The sequence below is a fragment of the Psammomys obesus genome, unplaced genomic scaffold, assembly GCF_907164565.1.
Source record: "Psammomys obesus unplaced genomic scaffold, mPsaObe1.curated_primary_1811, whole genome shotgun sequence".
In the NCBI taxonomy this organism is placed as follows: domain Eukaryota; kingdom Metazoa; phylum Chordata; class Mammalia; order Rodentia; family Muridae; genus Psammomys; species Psammomys obesus.
The window spans coordinates 380,378-403,459 of record NW_026585689.1 but is presented as its reverse complement, the minus strand read 5'-3'; the positions used below and the strand labels follow the sequence as shown (position 1 = coordinate 403,459).

Here is a 23,082-nt window from a genome sequence, read left to right as displayed (position 1 = left end):
TATTTCCCTCGATGCAGAACTAAAGTATTTGACTCCTTGATCCTCTGCTCCATAAAAGAGAATTTGGAGTGAATCATTCACACTGCAAATTGAGCAAGAGATCCTAAAACAGAAATGGGCTCTGGATGCACTTGACAGGAGGAGAGACTCACCCTCCTCAGCACAGCTTCCATTCAGGAAGGATCAGACTCTGCTCATGAAATTTATCATACAAGGCAGGCTGTGGGCAAATCCTTCATCCTAAAAAGGACAGAACTCAGAAGGGTAGAGTGGGGAGAATGAGTCACTAGCAGCTGTTGAGAATCATAGTTAGCCTCTATTTTTGATTTAACTCTCCTTTATTTACCTCCAAGGCCAAAGGCTGTCAAACTCTTGCTGCATCAGGATAACTTAAGGACATAAATACTCAAACACTGACTGATGAACCCCAGATTCAGAGATTCTGAAGCAGTAGATGAGTAGGACTAGAAGATCTTTCTAGCAAGTTCCCACATGGATGCCACACTTTGGGCAATCCAAGGCCAATGTATTTACATAGGAAACCAGCAAAACATTTCTTAAAAATCAGGTTTTCTACTATAAGCTGAAAGGGACAATGCTGACAGATGGGGGAAGATGTGACAAGGACAAACTTTATCCCCCACCTCACCCATCAGTTTCTGCCTAGGGGTATCAGCTCATTATGTGGGTTCTAGTGCCAGATTAGATTTGAACTTGAAATCTCAGTCTGCTATCTAAGATGATGAGTCTTTTCAAGCCAGCCACTTACTTTTCTACAGGGAAGCTTGATCGATATGAAATTGGAAATGTGATATGCCTAATTGTTTCAGGTTGTCACGGATATCAGACAAAATTGTTTACAAGCTTTACCAAAATGTCTCAAGCATAATAAGGCCTCAACACAAGCCAGCAAAATAAGTACAATGCAATAATTAAACTGACGTTACATTAACAGGATTGTATAGCCAATACATAATGTTTTTAATACTCAAAAATGCTAATTTTTTTATCCTAATTTTCAGAGTTTGGAAACTGAGGCACTGAAGGGTTAAGTGCCTTAACCAAGGAGATCTTAGGGAGTGCTCCAGAAATAAGATGCACTCTGTGGGGACTCTAGGGTTGTCATTCTCATCCCTGGTGTCCAAGTGTGATCTGAACCAGATCTAGACAACCCTCCCAAGAACCTGGCCGCATGCCTCCGGGCCTCCGGATAGAGGGAGGTATTATTTCTCCAGGGCTCCCCTGCTGTCTCTCTCAGCCCCTTTTTGGCCACATACGGCTGTGTGCTGTTTGTGTCTGAAATGGAAAATTTCTGTAACACAATACCCAGCTCTGATCCCCACAGACTCTCAAATAATCTTTTTTTTTTTTTTTTTTTTTGGTTTGGTTTGGTTTGGGTTAAAATATGACTTCATGCCCCAGAACTCTCAGCAGATTCATAAACACTACAGAATTCAAACCTGTCTGGTTCTTAAGAATCCTAAAGAATTAATATTGCTTTTCTGAAAAGCAATATTTAAAAAAAAATGAGAGCAAGGAGTAAGAAGTGAGGAGAACAATGGTGCCAGAGCTAGAGCCCTGAGAACCTCCTTTTTATCCCCAGCCCAGGAAGGGTACATGATCTCTAATCTAACACTCCCACAATAGCCCAAGGAAAGGCAAAAAGCTGTAGCTGCCTTTAACTTTATGATTATTCCTGAAATGAGCATTTGGCCATAGGGCAACGGAAACCAAGAACTTCAAAGTTAGATTCGCCAACTCCCTACCACCCTTCCTTTCTGGATGCTCAGTTCTTCACACATTATGTCTGATGTCCTAGCCCTCTCTGAGCAATATGGAGGAGTCCCTTTGAGTAGACTTCACGTATGTTGGTATTTATACTTGCTTCAACTAATTTGGACTTGAGAGCCCAATCTAGTACCTAAGATGACAATATTTTTCGAGACAGTCATTTCCTTTTCTTCGTGACAGCTTTGTTGTTATAAAATCAGAAATGGGATGTATCTGATCTCATCAGGTTGTCTTAAGTATCGAATGGAATCATGTTTAGAAAACTCTGCCACAGCATTTCCAGCACTGTATGGCTGACCTTGCCACATGCCAGCAACAGGTTTCATGTACTAGTTAAACTAGCAATAGCATACCAGGACAGTATAGTCAGCATGCGGAGATGTTAGTGTCCCACAAAGTCTGAGGCTTCATACTGGTCATCTTTATCTTGTTTCAAGGAAGGGAGTCACGTTAGAATCTGAATTTCACCCTCCAAGACTCACATGTCGAAACCCTAGGCCCCTCAATGCTACAGTATGAACCCATTTGTGCTTTCTACCACATAGATACACACTGAGCGGGTATCCTCCATAAGTCAGGAAACATGCTCCACAGTAGTCCCCACATTTGCCAGAGCTTTGACTTCAGACTTTCCAGACCTATGAGAAATAATTTTTTCATAGTTTCTGTGGTCCCAATTTATTATGTATCCATATGACAACCCAGAAAGACTAATAAACAAACAGTTGTGGTGATATTTGCTTAAGAAAGTATAATGCCCTGTAATGAGGATGTTCTGACAGTGTAGCAGTTGGAGTTGGACACACCTGAACTTGACCCTGATGCCACTTCTTAAGTTGCCTGGCCTTGGGCAAGGTTTGGAATGTCTTTGAAATCCAGCTTTCTGTTTGTGTAGTGGAGATAACAGAACCTGCCTCTTAGGGCTTCAAGGAGGGTATAATGAAACAATGTTTGGGAAGTACTTGACGTCTGGTCTGCAGCCCAGAAATGGATTCTTCTCTGTGACAGAAAGACCTGCTGACCCCCAATCACTCTACATGATAGAATTGACTGGAATAATTACAACATCTGGGATTCTTATCCAAAATAGTTTTTCAATGACAAGGGCACAAGGGAAAACAGTGTGGTCCTTTGTGCATTTTTGTCTCTTGTGCAAACATGGCTTTGTCTGTGATTTTTAAATGGTTGTGTGATTATAAATTTAGGGACATGGGTACCTTGAACCTAGACATCTTTAGCAATCACACTTTTGTCTGACACAGCTAATGGATGCCACAATAGAGTTTTGTCTGTTCTCCTAAGGTAGCTGAATCAAGGTGATCCCCCACCCCAACACTAATGTTTCTATTTCCAGAAAGCTTAAAATTATGTGCAGGAGCAGCATCATAAATTCCAGGGACTCATTTTTTTCAGAGTGTCTTAAAGATGAGCTCCAGAGATTCCCTTAATAAAGGCACAGTCATTCAACAGAGGATCTCTGACCTCAAGGCAGGTTCATGTACAGTGCTCGGACATGGATCCTCACCTGCCATCCTTTGATTGCTCAGACTCTGTCTTCCCAGTCCTAATTTACACTAGCTGAATGAGAACACGCTAATTCCATGTCATTGTTAGAGAAATTGCACACTCTCAGCTGCTCAGAGTTGAAAACCCTCCCCAGGTCTCTCCTTTCCAGAGGCCCAGAAGAACATACCAAAGAGGCTCCTCTTCGTTTCTTGCCAATAGGGATCAAAGTCTAAAGCTTGGCTTCCAAACAATGCTGTTGTTCAATTTTTTTTTTCTCAACGGACATGAAGCACCTTTAACCTTAACCCATCACATCAATGTTTTGAAGCTCTTCCTTCTGACTAATGCACTTCCTAGAGAGTAGGAGAAAGTAGTGGGATTGGAGTGTATGGGAGATACCCAGACAGGAGTGTAGAAGGCTATGGAAATGGTGGCTCTTGTAGAATGCCCTCCCTCTCCTCCATGTCGCTGGTTCCTTCCAGAGCAATACAATTGAAAAAGTGATTTATAGCTGAAGTCCATGCACAAAGCTATTTTTCAGTTAGTAAAATGAACCTCAGATGTTAGGCAGGAAAAACACATTCAGAAATCACTTTTGTGTTAGCCGCCATTAGAAGGGAAAATTAATTCAATATCCATTCCATGCTATTTTAACTCCATTGTTAGATATAAAATTAAGGCTTAAAAGCAAAGAGATAATAAGTTTTCTTCCCTGCTTCCTAAATCACTCTGCAGCATTAGACAGTATCAGACGTGAAGTGAAGACGAGAGCTAGCTCACTTGAACCCAAAGCTGTAGAGGGAGCGGGAGAACAGGTCCCGTTCTTAGAAACTTGGCGTGGAAAAGAAAAGAAGAAAAGGAGGGATGAGTGAAGCAGAATCCACCTTACTCTTTCCTTGTTCCTGTTTCTTCCTCTCCACACGCAGACACCCTGTCAAACTCATGCCCACATATACTCTGCACAAACACATTTTCACATATGTTCACAAACACCATCTCACATACAAAAGCAAATATCCTCTCACACATGTGCTCGTGTGCATTCAAAGACTTATCCACATACTACAAAGGGAAGGCGAGTAATCCTGAGTCATAACACTAGCAGTTTCTAATTTACTAGTGACACCACCTTCCCCCTATCATCATTTTCTGCAAACTATGGTTGATTATAATGTTTTTCTCATAGAAATGTTGTTGGATCAAATAAAACAGCAAAGTATATTTTCTCTAAACCACAAAACAGTCACTTAATAACTTGGCTCAAGAACCTTTTTAAGAACTGAGTGTAATCAGGGGACCCTCTCTCAAAATTCCCATGTGTAAACCCAAGTCTTGCATGTGATTTCAGAGGCTTTTCAGATCCTTTGAAGACCTCAGATTAACACTTGTTCTGAAAGTGCTTGCCTGATATGGAATATTCCACCCAGAAAAGTGTGTTTCCTTGCCAGGAGATAATTTAGAATAATCATCCATTGATCTGGGTAACTATTACTGGGCCCTTGCTACTTACAAGGGGTTCCTAAGACAGAGACATCCTTGGCTTTTTTTGTTTGTTTGTTTGTTTACAATTTATTCATTTTATATCCCAATTGAACCCCCTCTTACATCTCCTCCTAGTCCCATAATTTCTCCCTGTTCCCCTCCATCCCCTTCCCCTAGTCTTCTGAAAGGGGGAGTTCTCTTCCCTTGACATCTGACCCTAGCTTATCAAGTTTCATCAGGACTAGAAGATAACAGTCAAGGAGAAGCAGTGCAAAAGAGCCTTCTCATGAAGGCTCTGTCACCTCATGGCATCTGGCCTCCTGCTTACCCTGCTCAGATGAAGGGCAGTGTGGTTGCTTCTGATTTGAGACAAGGATGTGTGAACAAAGATCAAAACACTTTTCCCAGGTCTATGGAAAAGTTTGTTGTTGTTATTTCTCTTCCAATACTTGATACATAAAAGGGCTTGAGTATAAAAAGCAAAGGGCAGCTGTACTCAACTTTGAATTCCCACAGTCTCCTGACCTAAATCCCTCCAATCAACGGAAAGACATCTGTAAACATCTGTTCTTTTTCCATATTTCACTAAGTATGCCTTCTGCAGATCGTTGCCATTAAATTAGCAAGTCAAATATCTGGTTTTGTAAGACAGAATTTTGGAAGGCATCTTCACTATGAGCAGAAGCTTTTAAAACTTTTCTATAATTCAGTTACAAACAAGTTGGACACTATTTAGAGGGCAAAAAGACATATTTTTGTTACCTGAAAACTCAGGTGGTAATCATAACTTCTATGTTTAATTGTTCTAGAATTTAATAGAACAGCTCATATACAGCTCATATACATATACATATTCAGTTGTTTATGAATGTACAGTGGAATTTCGACAGTTCTTATAACTTGATCTCATTCTCAAGATCTCTCCCTTTGCCATTGTCTGAGGCCCATTGACTGTGCTCCTGATAGGAAATACTCTGTTGCTAACATTCCCTAAACTATTGTATGTTGGGGGTCTGGGTCGGCTACTAAGTTTCTATAGAAATAGTAATTTATGTAATGCCTTGGGCTTGATTTTTAAAGTTTGTGACACAGTTTTAGATGAACTGGGTGACATAGGGGAGGAAGGAATCGCTAAGTGCTGGCAGCACATGATAAAGACTGAGAATTAGAAGCTCCTTTTGGAAGAGGAGAAAGGATGGCAGATGGTTGATCCCGATTGGTATTTTCCAGGACAGGGTATGAAAAGGCAAACCAGCTGGGGATGCCTACCCCTATGAGAAAAAGCCTAGGGAAGCCATTGGTCCCATGAGCTGAGTGATGCCCAGGATGATGGCCTAACATAGTTTTGAGTAATTTTCACAGGAAATTTCAGGAAGCAAACGAAACTTTTGCATGAACCTGAGGTAGAAGCCATGTACATGGAAGAATGCTAAGGCTTTTAAACATAAAGTCTTGTTAGGTCAACCTGGACAACACAATGCCTGGGTTACCAACCCTCAGTGTACTGTAATGTATGTTAAAATGAGATTTACAAGTGCTTGTGGTGCACTCTGTAGACACCAGACTGATGTCATAATGGGTTTGTACAGGGGAGAGTTGTAAGAGGACAACAGGTTAGAGCCATGGGACTAAAACCATACACTAACGAGAATCATTTTCTCTGCAGACCACGCTCTACTCCAAGATAGCTGACATGTCAGCTAAAAAAAAAAAAAAAAAAAAAGGCAGAGAATGTAGGGGAGTTCTAGGATGCTGTAAATTGGCCCATCAGACAGTCACTTAGCCCTTCCCCCATGCCCTATGATGATGCAGCAACTATTAGAGTCACTGCCACTGTGCAGGCAATGTTAATGGGCTCACATTAACAAAGGTTGGCAAGCCTGCCTAAAATTGAACTGTCTTCTTGAACAATCTCATCACCCAAATCCACCCCCAACTTCAGAACTTACTCTGCCTTGCCAGCCCTTTAGCATTGCCTTGCTAAGCCCACGCACAAAGTCCCGAGAGACAATGCTTGGATTCATGTCTGGAATGCTTCCACATACCATCGAACCCACTCCCACTCTCATCTGGGCCTGAGGAAGAGGCTATGAAGTGCTCAAAGAGCCCTCTGGCCATCAATGAGCAATTTATAGAGTCTTTAATTATGGGCCAATGAAAACAATGCTTTTAGTGAACTGCTGCCTCCCTTTCACCCCTGACCCACGGGCAGACACGTGGCAGTGAGTGCTGCCAGACGGAGATTGTTTCTGGAGGTCCACGTTCAACAGGACTTTATTTATGACCCAAGAGCAGCACTCATCCATTAGCCTGTGGCTGGGCTTGCGCTTAGTGTCTAAACAGCTCCAGTCTTGAATGTGAAGTCCTTTGGGCCCTGTCTATGAAGGAGAGAAGGTTTTATCCCCTCCAAGTTCCATTGCCAAGCCTAAAGACTCTAAAGAGGGTGAAGAAATCAGCCGAAATCATTAGGTAATAAGAATGGTCTGAAAGGGAATCCGAAGCCTAAATAAACATTCTCAATTGGGTCCAATCCTTTGCTCAGCAGGTCTGCCAGACACCATCCTCTTCCCGTTTCCCATCTTCCCAGAGATTAGAAAGATAAACTCTTTTATCTCAGCAGTTCCTGCCAACCAAATGCGGCTTTTCCCCACCTGAACATTTCATAGCTCCAGATCATGCATGTGTTAACTTCTATCCCCAAGTAACAGAGCAGAAGGCGATGATACTTGGCAGAGGTGATGATAGTGTGTTAAAGAATGCTCAGCTTCATGGGAGTGTGACGAACAGTTTGAATTTCTCACTCCCAAGTTTCCCGGGCTGAAGAGTGAGTGCTCCCTCTAAAAGCAGTGTGCAAAAAATCCTCTGCTCTCAGAACGTGTAACTCTTATCTATGTCCTGATGCTTCAGAGAGCTGTTCTTTTTATTTGCTGTGTATGGATTTATCATCACACTGCCTGATCTTTAGCCCCAACATTCAGGAAGTATTTGGGTAGAGGGCTGAGAATTTGACACAATACATATAGTTAGAACAAAGACGGATAGCACAGTGGCTGAAGAGCCAGCTCTCAGGGGAAAATGCTGGCTGCTTAAGCATGAGTACCTGAGATTGACCTCAGTACCCAGCAGTGAAAGTTGGCCACTACTGAGTACCCAGTACCCAGTACCCAGTACTCAGTAGTGAAAGTTGGCCATGATGATATACACCTATAATGCCAGTGTTTGGAGGCAGACATAAGAGGGTCTCCTGAGATTGCTGGCTGCCCACTCTAGCCAAATCAGCTAGCTCCAGGTCTAGTGAGAAAACATGTCTCAAGAAAATCAGGTAAAGAGCAGTTGAGGAAGACACTAACATTGACCTCTGAACGCCGCGCAGAGATGCACACATGTGTGCACAAAGATTACCAGCCCTGCTGGCTTGGCTATAACAAGTATGGTAGCTATTTCTGCAACATGGACCCAGGAACCTTCAGAAATCCATTGTCAAATTTTAGTTATTTTACTTAAGAGATTTTCTTTCTTTCTTTTTTTTTTTTAAATCACTTTGTTTTCCAGTATTCTCATTAAATACTTTAAAGAAAGAGAAGGCTCTCCATTGTGTGGAAAAGTTAGGTCATGAGAAAGACAGTCCAGAGCCACACAGCTGAAGATCTTTGGCGGTGTCCCAAGGTCCACGCTTCCTTCTGTTGAAGATGCTTCCTCTGGGAAGGGTTCTCATTACATCATTGATGTACTTTTCCAAATATCAAGCTCCCTGGGGTAGGAAATCTGCCTGGTGAAGCATTTATTATCCCTAAGCAACTTAGTAGTTAGTCGGATCTTTGTAGAAATGAAACTCTTCTTTTTACTTTTCATTTTCCTAGTGTGTGTGTGTGTTTATGTATGTGTATGTTTCCTCTTTTTTTTAAGACTGCTAATTATTAAAACATCACAAATTTAATTTGACTTTTAATTTGTTACTATTTGTAAGATATCAAAAATTTAATTTGACTTTTACTTTGTTACTATTCTAATGCAAATGTTAAGTGGCTGTCCTTTGAAAAGTTGTGGTTTTCAGGGTTTTTCCTTCAGAAACAATTCTCTTGATTAAGGTATGCACATACACAAACAAACATGCAATATGCCTAACTATATGACTTTAGAAACACACTTGAAAAAGCTGAAAAATATTCATAGCACTTAAATTTACATTGTCATAAGATTACATTTTACCAATGGGGTAAAATGTATTCAGAGAAAATGACTTCATTAATATTACATCAGAAACCAACCAAAGGAGAAAGCACACTTTTTATCCCAGAGCAAGGCCAGAATATACCTCTGAGCTAACAGAGGCCAGAGTAAGGACTCAGTTGGTCAAAGATCTCTGTACAGAGCAGAGTGCCAGTGACAATGGGCCTCCACAGGGCAACAGGCTGATGAGGCAGCTGTAGCTGGGGTGAGAAAAGACAGTGAGGCCAGCGGACTAAGGGCCTCCAGGAAAGCTTCACCTACAAGTGTCCAGCAGTCTCCTTATCCATGGATGCTACAGTCAGCCCACTCAGACAAAATAAACACTGGCTTTATAGCTATCCTAGGTTTGAGAAAGAAGCTGCTGAGTTGGGTAAATTTTGTAACCTTCCCAGGAAATACGTGAGAAAGAACCATTGTTGTACTTAAAAAAAAAGAGACCAAATAAACAAACAAAAACCTCTTTTATTTACATTTTGTATATCTCTTTCTCCCTACTCCACCCCAATCCCTTCCAACACCCCAACAACAGGTAGGAGAGAGAAAGGGTTAGTGGGAGAGGGGGTACAGTTCTCTGAGCTGCTTCCTGTTAGTTAGGGTAAGTGGGTTCCTTAGAGCCAGTCCAATCCTAGTTTCAGGAGATTACCAACTGCTTGTCTCACTGCACCAACAGCAAGCAGAAACTGCGGGGGTGGGAGGGTTCACAAGCAGCAGCCTTCTTCTTTCTCGGGCTCCCCAACACTCGATGGGCTCTGGCATTTACTCTCTCTCCAGAGTCCTCTGATTTAAACCAGCTGCAGCTGGCATGAGTCAAATAGTTTGCTGCTGTGGACCATCTGAATCTGTCCCACAGCCCACACCTGGGATTAAAACAAAAACATGTTTATATCCACAACGTAGCATGAACTAAATGGTATATGTAATAAAAAAGTCTGTCTCATAATCTGAAGGTGGAAACTTCAAGTTCGAGGAGTTAGCACTGCTTGCTCCTTCTGATGGCTGTGGAGGAGACTCTTCTCCTTAGCCCCTGTGGGTTTTCTGGGGACCTTGACTGCCTTTGGCTAGCAGATGTGACATCCCTGCAGTCCTTCATCTTCCTGTAGTATGCTTCCTGTGTACACATATGTCCTGAGTTCAAAGCCACTTTCTTTTTACCTTTTATTGAAGTAGAGTTTTCTCATACAATATATCCTGATGATTACAGTTTCCCCTTCCTCTAATCCCCTCAGTTCCTCCCAACTTGCTCTCCCCTCTGGATCCACTTCCTCTCTGTCTCTCACTAGGAAAGAACAGGCTTCTAAGAGATAACAACCAAATATTACAAAATAAATAATAAGATGAAGCAAAGACCATCATATGGAAAATGGACTGAAAACCCAACAGGAGGCACAAGAGTCAGAGACCCACTCATTCTCACAGTTAGGAGAACCATAAAACATACTAACCTAATATCTATATTATATGTGCAGAGGACCTGGTACAGACCTGTTCAGGCCCTGTTAAAGCTGCCTTCTTAATGAGAACACTACTTACATATGATTAGAGCTTGTCCCATAACCTCATTTTAACTTGGAGAGATCCTTTCCCCAAATAAGGCCAGATCCACAGGTATAATGATTAGGCCTTTAGCATCCTATGGGAGAACATGATTGAGCCAGTAATAGAAAAGGTTTCTTTCAAAAGCCAGTCCTAGTTCGATAGTTGCCCTTGACCAGCTTAATTCAAAGTTACCTAGCTCAACAGAAAAATTAATATTCTTTTACAAAATGAGAAAGGTTCATTATTTCCTCATTTGGTTTTTAATTTTTAAAAATAAATCAGGGAGGTATGACACCCAGGCTGGCTTCAAACTCACTATATATCTGAGGATGACCTTCAACTTCCGACCTCCCTGCCTCTATTTCCTTAGTGCTGGGATTACAAGCACATACCACCATCCCTGGCTTATGTGGTGCTATAAGTGGAGCCTGGGGTTTCGCACATACCGGGCAAGCACTCTACCAGCTGAGCTGCACCCCCAGCTTGCTTGTAATATTTGCATTTTGGCAAACAACACTTAGAATTTGCTATAGAATACTTTGCATATCCTCCCCGCAACCCCAAATCTTAAATGCTATACTGAGACGAAGGCTGTAAATACTCTGAAAATCTATTGCTTTTTCTCTTATACCATGACATCCCATCATTTTCATTAATTAGAACAAGTAATTTGAAGTGGCACAAATTTCTATGGTCTTTTATTATTGTTGTGATTCAAGAAATGACCCTGTTCTGTGGATAGTCTTTTCTAAGTTGGCACAGTAAAAGCTCTATACATTCAAAATAATTGTTATTGCCAGATATGAAGGCATGCACCTGTAATCCTAGGATTTAGAAAATGGAGGTAACGGGATCTCGAGATTAAATGCAGCCTGAACTCCATAGTCAGGCCTGTGTCAAAGCAAAGAAAGAAACGTTAGACTCTTTATCATAAGAGAGAAAGTGGAGAAAGGGACAGGGTGAGAGTAAGAAGAGAAAAAATATGCTAATAAAGTAGCCATGGACAGGACCAAGGCTTCTGTGTCTGTTCTGGTTAACCCAGGATCCGAAGGGCTCTTAAAAGCTCAGCCCTTCCTCTGCCCTCTGGCGCAGAAACTTGGAGACAGCTACGCTGGCAGGCACGTGCTTCCTGTGTAACTGTGCTGTGGACCCAGTACAGTATGAACTTTACATTTTCCTTAACCTTTCCCCGATCCCCAGGAAGACATTCTCCAGCAGAATGTATAGAGTTGCTTTCTCTTGCAAAAGCCTTTGCCTATACTCTGCTGTGTCCCCACAAACCAGGAAGGGTGATTTCCTAAAGTCAAGGCCTGGCAGGGCCTGCTCTTCTGAAGAAAGGCTGAGTTTGGGCGCTCTCCAGAAAGGTGAAGATCCTTAATTGAAATCAAGAATGTTCCTCTGCTCACTCCCACTACAAGTACAAGTCACAAACTTCTGCTCTTTTCCTTGGTTTAAGCACAGAAACAGACAAGCTCAGTAACTATTTGATTCTAAGAAAGGAACTCGTAAAGGTCTGATGACATCAGTCCTCGATGTAGAAACAGGCAGTGATTTTTATGCAGTGATGGTGTCGCTCAAATTTCAACATGAAAATGACAGCTGACTCTGTTGAGCAGCTTGTACCGAGGTGGGCAATGGGTAGGTCAGAAGGTGAAGTGCTGTGCTGGGCAAGCGTGAGGGCCTGAGTTCTGCTTCCCAGCACTCATGTGAAAACCAAGTGCCATGTCATTTGTCTGTAGATCCACAGCTACCAGGTGAAGAGATAGGGGCTGGGGGATCCTAGGGTTTGGTGGCCATTTGTCTAGCTGCAACTGCTGGCTGCAGGCTCACTGGGAGATCCAGACTCCAAAATTTAAAAACAAAACAAACAAACAAAACAAAAATGAGAAACAATACAGGAAGACCTTCAACATCAACTTCTGGCTTCTATGAGAACACATAAACACACAGGTATCTCTCTCTCTCTCTCTCTCTCTCACACACACACACACACACACACACACACACACATACACTTTCCCTAGGATCTGTTCCAAATAACTGCATCCAGTCCCAAGCTCATGAATTTAATTTTCCTCGAATTTCCCAGATGCTGCCACATCCAGCATATATTACAGTTTGAGAGCTACTGCAAGAACCGGGGATGAGTGAAGACATGCAAGGGAAATGTGAACATGAAGATCGACATGGACTTCTGGGTCCCTTTACCGGCTCTGAAATCACAGCAGTGTAAAGTAGATGTAAGACTTAGAGCCCGACACCCTTGCCACCTGAGGCTTTGTCCCCAGGGCTGTCTCAGCAGTGTTTGGTGGTCCGCTTTATTGATGGCTGTTTTGGTAAAGCCCAAATGTCTTAGTGAAACCATCAACCTCTCAGCAATCAGTGAAGAACAGTGCTGTACCTAAGTAAATGTGTCCACTTCCTAGCTCTTTCCTGTAAGAAAGCTCCATCAACTGGGTAGCTTGGGCAGCACACATTTTGTTATTATAATTATTATAATAATAATAATAATTATTATTATTATCATTATATCTCTGTGATGCTGAGCTCTCAGGCAAAGCATGTTTCTAGAATCTTGTGCTTTCTCCATCACTTTACATGTTACCCAAAATCTATTTACTTGAATTTCTCTTTTGGGGAGACAATGACTTAGCATATTCTATGTCTGGTAGAATGTCTATGCTAGATAGGTACATAACAAACTTTTGTTGATTAAGTAAACTAACATATGTGTGTTTTCCACTGCCAAAGAAATATGTAGGAATTACTGAGGCTTATTATTGCACAGTCTTAACATGAGAGCAAACTGGTTGGGTCTACGCCATAAGTTTATTCCTAGTACCATGGGACAGTGGAGTTTCTTCTCAAATGCAGCCAAGTCATGTCTGGAGTTGGAGAGTTGTTTATACAGTCTTCGACCGTCCTTCAGTGGAAAAGCTATGCTAACAGAAGGTGCCACAAGAAAACCAAAATGGCTGAATTAGGGAGAAACGTGCAGATGGTATTGATTCTATTCAGTCTCATTCACCCAGGATACAGAATCAGTTATTGATGGCAGTGTTGCAAGGTGTAGATCTCTCCCTCTTGTTGCTCTACATGTGGGGAAATGTCAGAGAAGAGAAAGCAGTGCCCAATAGAGCTCCTTCATGCCAGACCTCCTTGCTCTGCTCTCCTGCTGAGGGCGGTGGGTGCTCTCAAGTAAGGAATTCTCTCAGAAAAGGCTGTGAGAGGCATCTGGGTTATGGATGCTCTACAAAGATACATTTCACATGAATATTTCTCCCAACTCATTGTTAGGCGGCAGAGAGCCTTCAAGGCCTGAGAAATTAACAAAGTAGGAGAAAAGAGAAATGATCTTAAGTCCCGATACTAATGAACAGTCTCCTGGAAATGGATGGTGATCAGATGCTATGATGTTGACGGGCATACATGCCACGGGGCTTAGCACATCTGTTCCTCAATGTCTGAGAAAGTGTCAGGATGAGAAATGTGAGAAGAAATGCAGGGTCCTGAGAAAGGGCATTGCTGCCAGGGTCTCAGTGGTTTTCATCTTTTTTTTTCCTGTTTTCATCTTTCAAAAGAATAAAATAAAACAAAGCTGACTTGAAATAATTTCAGTCATATGTGTATCCTAACGCTGCACATTTTTGTCATGTTAACTTCTTGTGATTTCAAAGAACACTATCAATTTTCTAGGCCCAAAATTCGTGGTGTTTTTAATTTAAACATAGGGTTTGCCAGTCCTAGCCCTAAAAGAAATATTTTTATGGTCCAGTTCTTTTATCAACTCCACATCTTGGGTGTGGTTTCATTCCCTAGTCCAGCATCCCTCTGTGCTATTGAGAAACCAAACACCATGGCTGGGAAAATATTCTCAATGAATAAATTCCTTCTTTCATCTCATATCAGGGATGCATAGTGGGGAATGGGTTGGGGGAAAAAAAGAACCTAAATTAAGATTTACATTTAATAGTGCTATGTTTAAGAAAATGAGGGAGCAGGGCTGGACAGATCACTCATAGTGCACTTGCAGAGAACAGTGGTCACGTTTCTCAACACTTACATGATCATGGCTCAAAGTCATCCATAATTCCATTTCCAGGGGATCTGATCTAGTCTTCTGACTTTCAAAGCCTATCATTCTCATAACTGCATGGTTGATTCACACTTCAAAACAAGCCTTCAAAAATCAAACTATTCTGTTGAGCTTACTTCTCCCATGGATTAAAAAGGTGGCCAACTGTAGAAGAGAATTCACTAGAAAGGAACATGGATGAAAGTTTAGGATCTCTAGCGTCTTAGGTTTTATTGTTGTGAAGAGACACATGACCATGGCAAGTCTTATATAAGAAAGCATTTCATTGGAGATTGCTTACATTCAGAGTTTTAGTCCATTATCATCGTGGCGGGAAAGGTGGTGGTATGCAGGCATGGGGCTGGAGAAGAAATCGAGAGCTCTACGTCCAGATCAGCAGGCAGCAGGAAGAGAAAGACAATGGGCCTGGCTTGAGCACTTGAAACCTCAAAGCCCACCCTCAGTGACATACTTCCTCCAACAAAACCATACTTCCTGGGGGGTATTTCTCTTCAAACCACCACATCTAGTGAACAAGGAAGAGTAGGTGTGGGCAGCATGTGAGTGCAGCAGGAGGACTGGTGAATTTAAGATGCCTCTATGAGAATGGGGCTAGGAAACAATTGGATGACATTCAGATCAGATGTTCTATGTTCCTGGTTCAGGCCTTCTTCAAATTCTACCTTTAAATAATACAGTCAAACTTATGTGCAGAATCTCACTAACTTTGAAAACTAAATAAAAGGAAATATATAGAAATATAATGATCAATAAATTTCAGCACAAAAGTGAAAATAATGAAATTTTGGCCTAAACTCAAACGTAGAGAATAATTATTTTAAATATGCTTTCCCGTCATAAATAAGTGAATGGAGGTATTTGTTTTATTTTTTTACAGTTTTCTGCAATTGCACACTTGGGAACCCATTTATGTCTTATTGTTAAGTTGGTGAGAGCAGATGTTCACTAGGTTTCTGGACATAGAACTCATTCTCAAAGAGGCATTCTCATTGCTTAACTTAAACTTAGCCCTGGAGAATTCTCAGAGTGGCTGGTACAGAATCTGGAAAATATTTAGTTCTTCTTGTTTTTTTTTTTTCCAGAGATTATGGAGTTCCCCTCAACAGTGCCAAAGGCAATTGCTTCTCAGGCCTCTCTGTGACCATGCAAACCCACTCCTGCACTAGCTGAGCCTGTGGTTGCCTTGGGGCAGGGAACTCTAATATCTACTCTTTGAAAGGCCCTTCTACAGTACAGGTTGCTTTCCTGTGTGGACCCCTATGGAATTACCTGTAAGGAGGAGTAGACACAGATTTGGGGAAGATGTTCTTTTAATATATAAATTCCCTTTAAAATCATGCTAAGTATTTCCTTATCAATTAAGTGAGATTGGGGAAGAAAGTGGATAGCAAGAGGAAAATGATAGAAAATAAAATTTTCATTCCCTAGCAATATCTATATAAAAACATATTATTATCTACACATTCCTTTCTTTCTAGCTAAACCATTTTTAATTAATTTATGGCTTGTGAGACTTGCTATCTGTTTCATAAGTTAAATATTAATTTACCCTCTAAGTGTGAATTCCTACAACTATGCTTCATGCTGACAGTTCATTCAATTAGAAACTCCATTCATCTTTGAGATTTATACCTTTGCTTTTTCAGAAAGTGAGGGAAGCATGGTAACAGAAACATTCTTTAAATTTGACAACTGGTCCCCACACCAATGACAACTATCTGATTTTAGAAGGCACAGAAGATAGAAATAGTTTCTCTCTAAAGATGTTCTTGTGAAGCTACTTAAGTGCACTGCTAAAGACAGCAAGATGTTCTTTTCCCTGGGGTCCTATGGTCAAGCTAAGTTGGGAAGTAAGTAAATGAAGTCACTGAGGGCCAATCAGATGCTGGGATATAGGAAGCCAAGGGGCTTTGGTTACAAGGCAGCACCATGGTTCTAAACTAGAAGTTCCCAGATCATGAATATTTCAGGAGAAAATGGTAAAGAGAGCCTCACTAAGTAGATACTGTCGATCAAAGCATCTTCCAAAAGATATTCTTCTCTCATGTCAAAAGATGCTACTAGTTTCTTCATTCTCAAATCAAGTGTCTAATTATTTTACACTGCAGTAATAGGAGGCAATTATTAACACAGAATCATCATAGTTTGCTAAATGTTTTCTTATGTGACAATCTGAATATGCAGGACATAATTTGAAGTTAATATTAACCTTAAAATTTAGGCTCAGCATTAGGTTCACCATTTCTTTTCTCCTGTTTTGTGACACAGAGCCATTTAATATAGTATTGGAAAACAGACCAGTCCTCTTCCAAATTTTAACTCACAAAAATTAAAAGACTAAAAGCCCTTTCATTAAAGATGACCAGAAACAGCTCTTCCTTTTGCTGTCCATTTTTGTGTGATGTTCCTCAACATTTCCTCCAAAAGATGCTAGTTTGTGGTAGCCCTAAATGCATCATATTCTCAACACATTTGATAGCTATCATCACTATCATGTTAGCTGAATTTCATCTGGTCACACTTCAAAGAAATGTGTGGCATTATTCTGTGGGGCAAAAACTGTGGGTGTGAAAGCTTTCAACTGGTTTGAAAGCTTTAGTCCCTTACAGATGGTGCATGCTCTTCTCTGTTACTGTCTTCCTTTCCTCTGGCTCAATTTGAACAGGCTTCTAAGCAAGTCCAGAAAAACTAACAGACAGCAGTAAAAGATGTTGTATACATGCAAGTGTTATAGTTTGCCCCACAACTCAACTAACTTCCTGCCTTGAGGCAGCCATATAAACCTCAGTGAGTATGAGTCTTCCTCTGAAAAATGTAGTTACAATTGTGGGTTCAATTGGTCCTACAAAACATACTTGAAGTACCAACCCCTAGAACCTTAAAATGTGACTGTCTTAGTTACTTTTCTATTGCTTAGAAGAGATAGTATGACCAAGACAACTTATAGAAGAAATGGCTTATTGGGGCTTACAGTTTCAGAATGAATCAATAATCATCATAGTTGAGATCATGGAAACAGGAAGGTAGGCATGGCACTGGAGCAGTGGCTGAGAGTCTGCATCCTTATCTGCAAGCTTGAGGCAGAGAGCTGAGAATGGTATTGACTTTTGAAACCTCAAAGCTCACCCTCAGTGATGCCCCTCCTTCAATAAGACCACACCTCCTTCCCAAAAGTTCTACCAACTAGAGACCAAGTATTCAAATGTATGAGCCTATAGAGGCCATTCTCTTTCAAACCACCACAGTGACCTTATTTAGAGAGTAGAGTCTTTATGAGGGTAATCAAGTTATTTTTGTCAAATAAAAATATTTGGACATGGGTCCATATATAGGAAAGACAAAGATGCCAAGGATCTGCAAGCCAAGGGGAAGAACATAGAACAGAGCTTTCCATCAAAGTCCTCAGAAAAACAAAAGGACACTTTATAGAGTTCCTGCCTTATTGGCTCTGAGGAGCCATTTTTGTGATTTAAGTTGACTGTTGGTGGTGCTTTATTATAGGAACCACAAAAAAAAAAAAAAAAAAAAAAAAAAAGACAATAAAAAACCAACCAACTGATGGTAGATTCAGTTTGTTTGGCCACATTAAAGATTATAGAAAACACACAGTGCCCAACCCACTCTCAGAAAAAAGCTCTGCCTTTCCTAGAATACTGCACTTGACCTCAGTTTCCACAAAAGGTATGGCATACTATCACATGAAATGTGCTTTAGTTCCCTTCCTGGCTCCCAACCTTACAACACCTCCTGCAGAAAATCTTTTTACTATGCAGGGCTCAAGTCTGGCCAGCTTGGTTTCAAAAAATCAAGGTCAAGTGTGAGTCACTGAATAACACATGACAATTGCTTTGTGGACTTGCCTCAGCTGAAGCCGAGGGATCTGTGGTGGTCACAGTTGCTCATCACTTCTTTCCCATAGTCTGATCCATTGTTCTTCATCCATAATTCCAGTAACCCATGTTAACTTCACTATAGTTCATTAGGCCCGAGCTTCTTGAACTGTGTGTCAAGGCCCTTTGTGGAACCCCATAACTAGATATAGGAGTTATGTAAGAGTGAAAGGTTCCTGAATATACATTGAATAATAATAATTCAAAACCAAGCACATAGTAAGTCTGTGGTGCTTTTCCAGCAGTGTTCTCCTGTGTTGCACTGAGAAACTTCACTGTGGCCTGGGTCCGGAGCATACATTCTGAGCATATTTTAGTAAGCAACATCATGCCACACAATGCTGTCTGGAATACCCCAATGCAGAGACTTTTATATGTTATGATTTTCAGGGTGTTTTGTTTTGTTGTTGTTGTTTTTATACATACAAAATTTCCTAGTCCTAGCAAAACATAAAAGCTTTATTAAAGAAAGCAAACTCTTTAATGTCTTCCTACCATGTCTTATCAGAATGTAAATGTCAAGCTAGTGTATCTTTGCCTTGGCTTGGCTTGGATTAGAATGCTTTCTTTATTTTAAAAACTGACTCCGTGTTGTTGGCTTGAGTTTCAATTTTAGATAATAGAAATGAATTTTGGCTTTGGGATTAGGACAAATCCTAACAATTTCTGAGATGGCCATAAGCCTCCTTCAAATGTTTTGTACCCTTTATTTATACAAAGTAACATGATTAGTTGTAACAAGAGCATAAAACCAAACTACCAATCAACTCTGAAATATGTTGAGATATAGCATCAAGTGTTCAGCCAATATTTAATTTTTCATGCAAAAATAAGCAAGCACATTTATCACATTAGTTTGTAGATTTGCCTTCATTTTTAGCAAATGGCAAAATTATATGCATACAAAAGCTATTTTAAGATAAGTGTATGATTTATTATCAATATAAGTTTAATTTGTATACCTGTATTTTATGCCTGGGATTGTATAAAATTTCCCAGACAAAAAGGAGTCATGAGTGAGAAACTTTAAGAAACCCTGCGTTAAACCACTCTCAGAGCTTCTCTTTTGCTACTTTTAAAATAGTGGCTCTTATAGTTTAGCACAATCCATAATTGGGGATTACGTGCTAGCATGCAAAACATGGGTTATTAGTCTCTGTCCTCAGAACCCTAGTTCAGAGCTAAAAGTAGGCATGATCCAGTTTCTAGGTGATACTGGCACTGTTGGCTCATAAGCCATTATTTGGTAGTCACTGTTATTTATGATGTAGGCATGCTTCAGTTTTTACTAACATTTCTATAACCGCTTAGACACAGAAATCCATATGCAGTCTCAAATCCAACTCCTCCGTCATTAGCAGTTACTGGCAATCCCATATGTTGGGGCATTTAGGATGACAGCTGTGTCTGCTGAGTGGCCGAATCACGTAGCCCAGGGTTTCTCTGTTTATCACCCTCCTCCTTGCAGACTTTGTATGTTGAACATCTGGAGACTCCGGCAGGGATCTAGTTCAGAAAAAGTGGACCAAATATTTATTTATAAGTCAGGCACTTGTTTTGGTGAATTACTCAGTTTTTAACTTCATACTATACATTAGGAGAAAACAGTATAAAAGAGGTAAGGTTAGAAGGAATGTTTGAGGTTAAAAGTTACATTGCTTTTTTTTTGTTGTTGTTTGTTTTCTGATGAAATTCCAATGAGCTATGGCATACTTGCAGCTTCGTAGACCAGGCATATGATTCAAATATATTGGTAGCATTGAAATCAAAAGTCAATAATGTTTCTCCAGTGAGAAGCTCACTATTTAGCCTAGGCTGGCCTTGAACTCATGATTCTCACTTGCTGGCTAGTATACCATGCTGCCATAAAATCTTAGACCTCGATAGGTATTTTTACATGTGGGTATATTATTCAGATGATAAGAATTTCTGTAAGACTTCATATGTAAGTTCCTTTACAACACACAGTCTTAGATTTCTCCCGAGTTCAATAAATACACATGTTGTAGATATTTAATACGTATTTAATCAATGAATAGTCATTAACAGTTATGCAGTGTGCGGAATGTATTCACAACACGATCACTTTCAATGTCAGAATGTATGAAACTTACTTTAAAGTAAATTGTTAACTTCTCTGACACAAATTTACATCCTTGCATCTTTCTCAGTGATGTCACGACTGAGAAAACTCTAACTGGTGAGAATTTCAAAATATGGTCTCCCGGGCAAAAGGCATCTAGCTACTGACCATGGTAATCACTTCTTTAAAATGTCCACACCCTCTGCCCCCTCTGCCTTCTTTAAACCCTAAAGCTGCTCCCAAGCATACCTCTACTTTCTGGTCGGGTTCTATGTCATAACACTCATTTTTCTCTATCTTTCTTCTTTTCCCCAAGTCTCCTTCAATTCTACATCAACATACCCCAAGAAACAGGATTGCCAGGAAGTCGAAATATTCATGTTTTGCTCCGGTACTGAGCTTAATTTGGGATATATTTACCCCCTCCCTCAATCCTAGGCTTCATCACAAGAAGCTCTTTCTCCTATGGACCTTCTTCTTCTGCTAACTTTTATCAAATCACAGTTGAATTTTATTTTGTGGATATGCACAAAAAGATCAGGTATATATAAATGTTAAGAATGATCATTAGTTTTCCAAGTATAATTTGGTTTAAAAGCAAGAATTTTCTTCTGCTTCCTGTTATACAGATCCATTCGTTTCTCCTCACAAGTCCAGCTCTGAGACTCTCAAGCACAATAAGTATAGCTTGGGAGGGAACGGTGTTTTAATTTAGAAAAGAATTCAACGAACTGTCCAAGCTTTCCCTCACGCTTCCGGACACTCTGTTTAAGCCTCATGATAAGTACTTCCCTTGGAGGATGAGATTCCAACAACATGATCAGAGGTGGTACTGATTATAGACAAAGAAACCATCAAGATGCAGCTAGCTATTCTGAATTGTATTGGCATCTCCCTTAGCCCTAAATTCAGTGTACTTGTTCATTATGTCTAGTAAGGCCAAGGTCAAGATATGAAAAAGATAGAAAAGAAAAAAAAATCAAGCCGAAAGACAGACTTTACTATTTTCATCCATATGATAAGAATAATATAAGGTAGAAGCAGACAGTGATCACTGTTACAGCTGGTAGCAAATGTTCAGGTTAGAAACAACCAAATAACTGTGGTTGTATATGGATGTTCCTGCTGTGAGGCAATGGCCAACCCTGAGTTCCTGGGAGCTCTCTTAAACCATGACCTGTCTCAATGGCTTTGCTTTCTCTGATGTAAAAAAGGAAAGACAAGGTGGAAAAAAAAGAGGGGGCCTTGTGTAGGCCATAAGTCCCCCAAGATTCTCAAATGCTCAAACTTGAGTTTATAATTTTACTATTCCCTAAGTCGGGAGTGCTCTCTGTCCCCCTGTTCAGCTTGGCAAAACAAACAAAGAAACAAAACCACTTACTTTTCTCTTTCAGTTGCAGCGCATTTCTGCCAGGGAGCCTTCCCTGGCGCTCTCTACTCTCCATGAAGTTAGAGCTCTACGTTTGGTAGAGCTTACTCCTGTAACATCCTGTGCTGATCCCAGAGTTCCCATTATGCTCTGCTCCAGCTTAGAAATTCTCTCTCTGCTCTGGTAAATTCCAGCAGGGCAGCAGCCTACTCTGCATTTCTCACCACTGTGGACAAGTGCTCAGCACATAGGAGGCGATAAGACAAGTTTGATTGGTTCTCAAGCTGCTCTGAGAGGGAAAGGGTTTGCAATATCTAGGGATAACCTAGTGTGCCTTGGGAACCTAGGTCCCCAGCGAAATTCTTCCGAACACGCTTGCCCTGGATTCTATCCTCAGTACCTCAAGGTACATTGTGCCTTTTTAAAGAAAAAGATTATATGTATGTATGATGTATGTATATTTTTGTATGGTATAACACAGTTCAAATTAGTCTTTATAGACTAACCTTATGCAACCTGTAGTTTTTTGTTTTCCACTTTTTTTTTTTTTTGGCTTTGTTTTTCTTTGTAGTTCCTGTCTGCTTTATTCTTCTGTTTCCAGCTGTTATCCTAAAGCAGCACTTTGTAAAATTCCAAAGCTTCACATGTTTGAAATTTCTTGCTCTGCTTTATATGTTTATTTCTATAAACTGGAGTACTGGTGGCTCCAGCATGAGGGTCATGGGAAAATCCCAGCTGCTGCGAAAGAGATCCTTGGAGCCCTTCGGTGGACATGTATGTATTTCTTACTTGTCTAGTTCCTGTGATAAAACACCTGATAAAGTCCACTTAAGAAAAGAAAAGTTAGCCGGGCATGGTGGTGCATGCCTGTAATCCCAGCACTCTGGGAGACAGAGGCAGGTGGATCTCTGTGAGTTTGAGGCTAGCCTGGTCCACAAAGTGAGTCCAGGACAGCCAAAGCTACACAGAGAAACCCTGCTTAGAAGAGAGAGAGAAGAGGAAGGAGGAGGAGGAGGAGGAGGAGGAGGAGGAGGAGGAGGAGGAGGAGGAGGAGAAGAAGAAGAAGAAGAAGAAGAAGAAGAAGAAGAAGAAGAAGAAG

At 40.8% G+C, this 23,082-nt stretch overlaps 1 protein-coding gene across 11 annotated transcripts in view; it reads left to right on the top strand.

The window, feature by feature from the left end:
• Phldb2 (pleckstrin homology like domain family B member 2) overlaps positions 1-23,082 on the top strand; it is a 211,218-nt gene that overhangs the window by 23,038 nt on the left and 165,098 nt on the right. The window contains exon 2 of one of the 11 annotated variants that reach the window (XM_055593662.1): positions 12,635-12,785. The exons of the other annotated variants lie outside the window; for them this stretch is intronic. The gene's annotated coding sequence lies outside the window, so the exon portion shown is untranslated. The remainder of the gene's footprint in view (positions 1-12,634; positions 12,786-23,082) is intronic. 11 annotated transcript variants of the gene reach the window in all.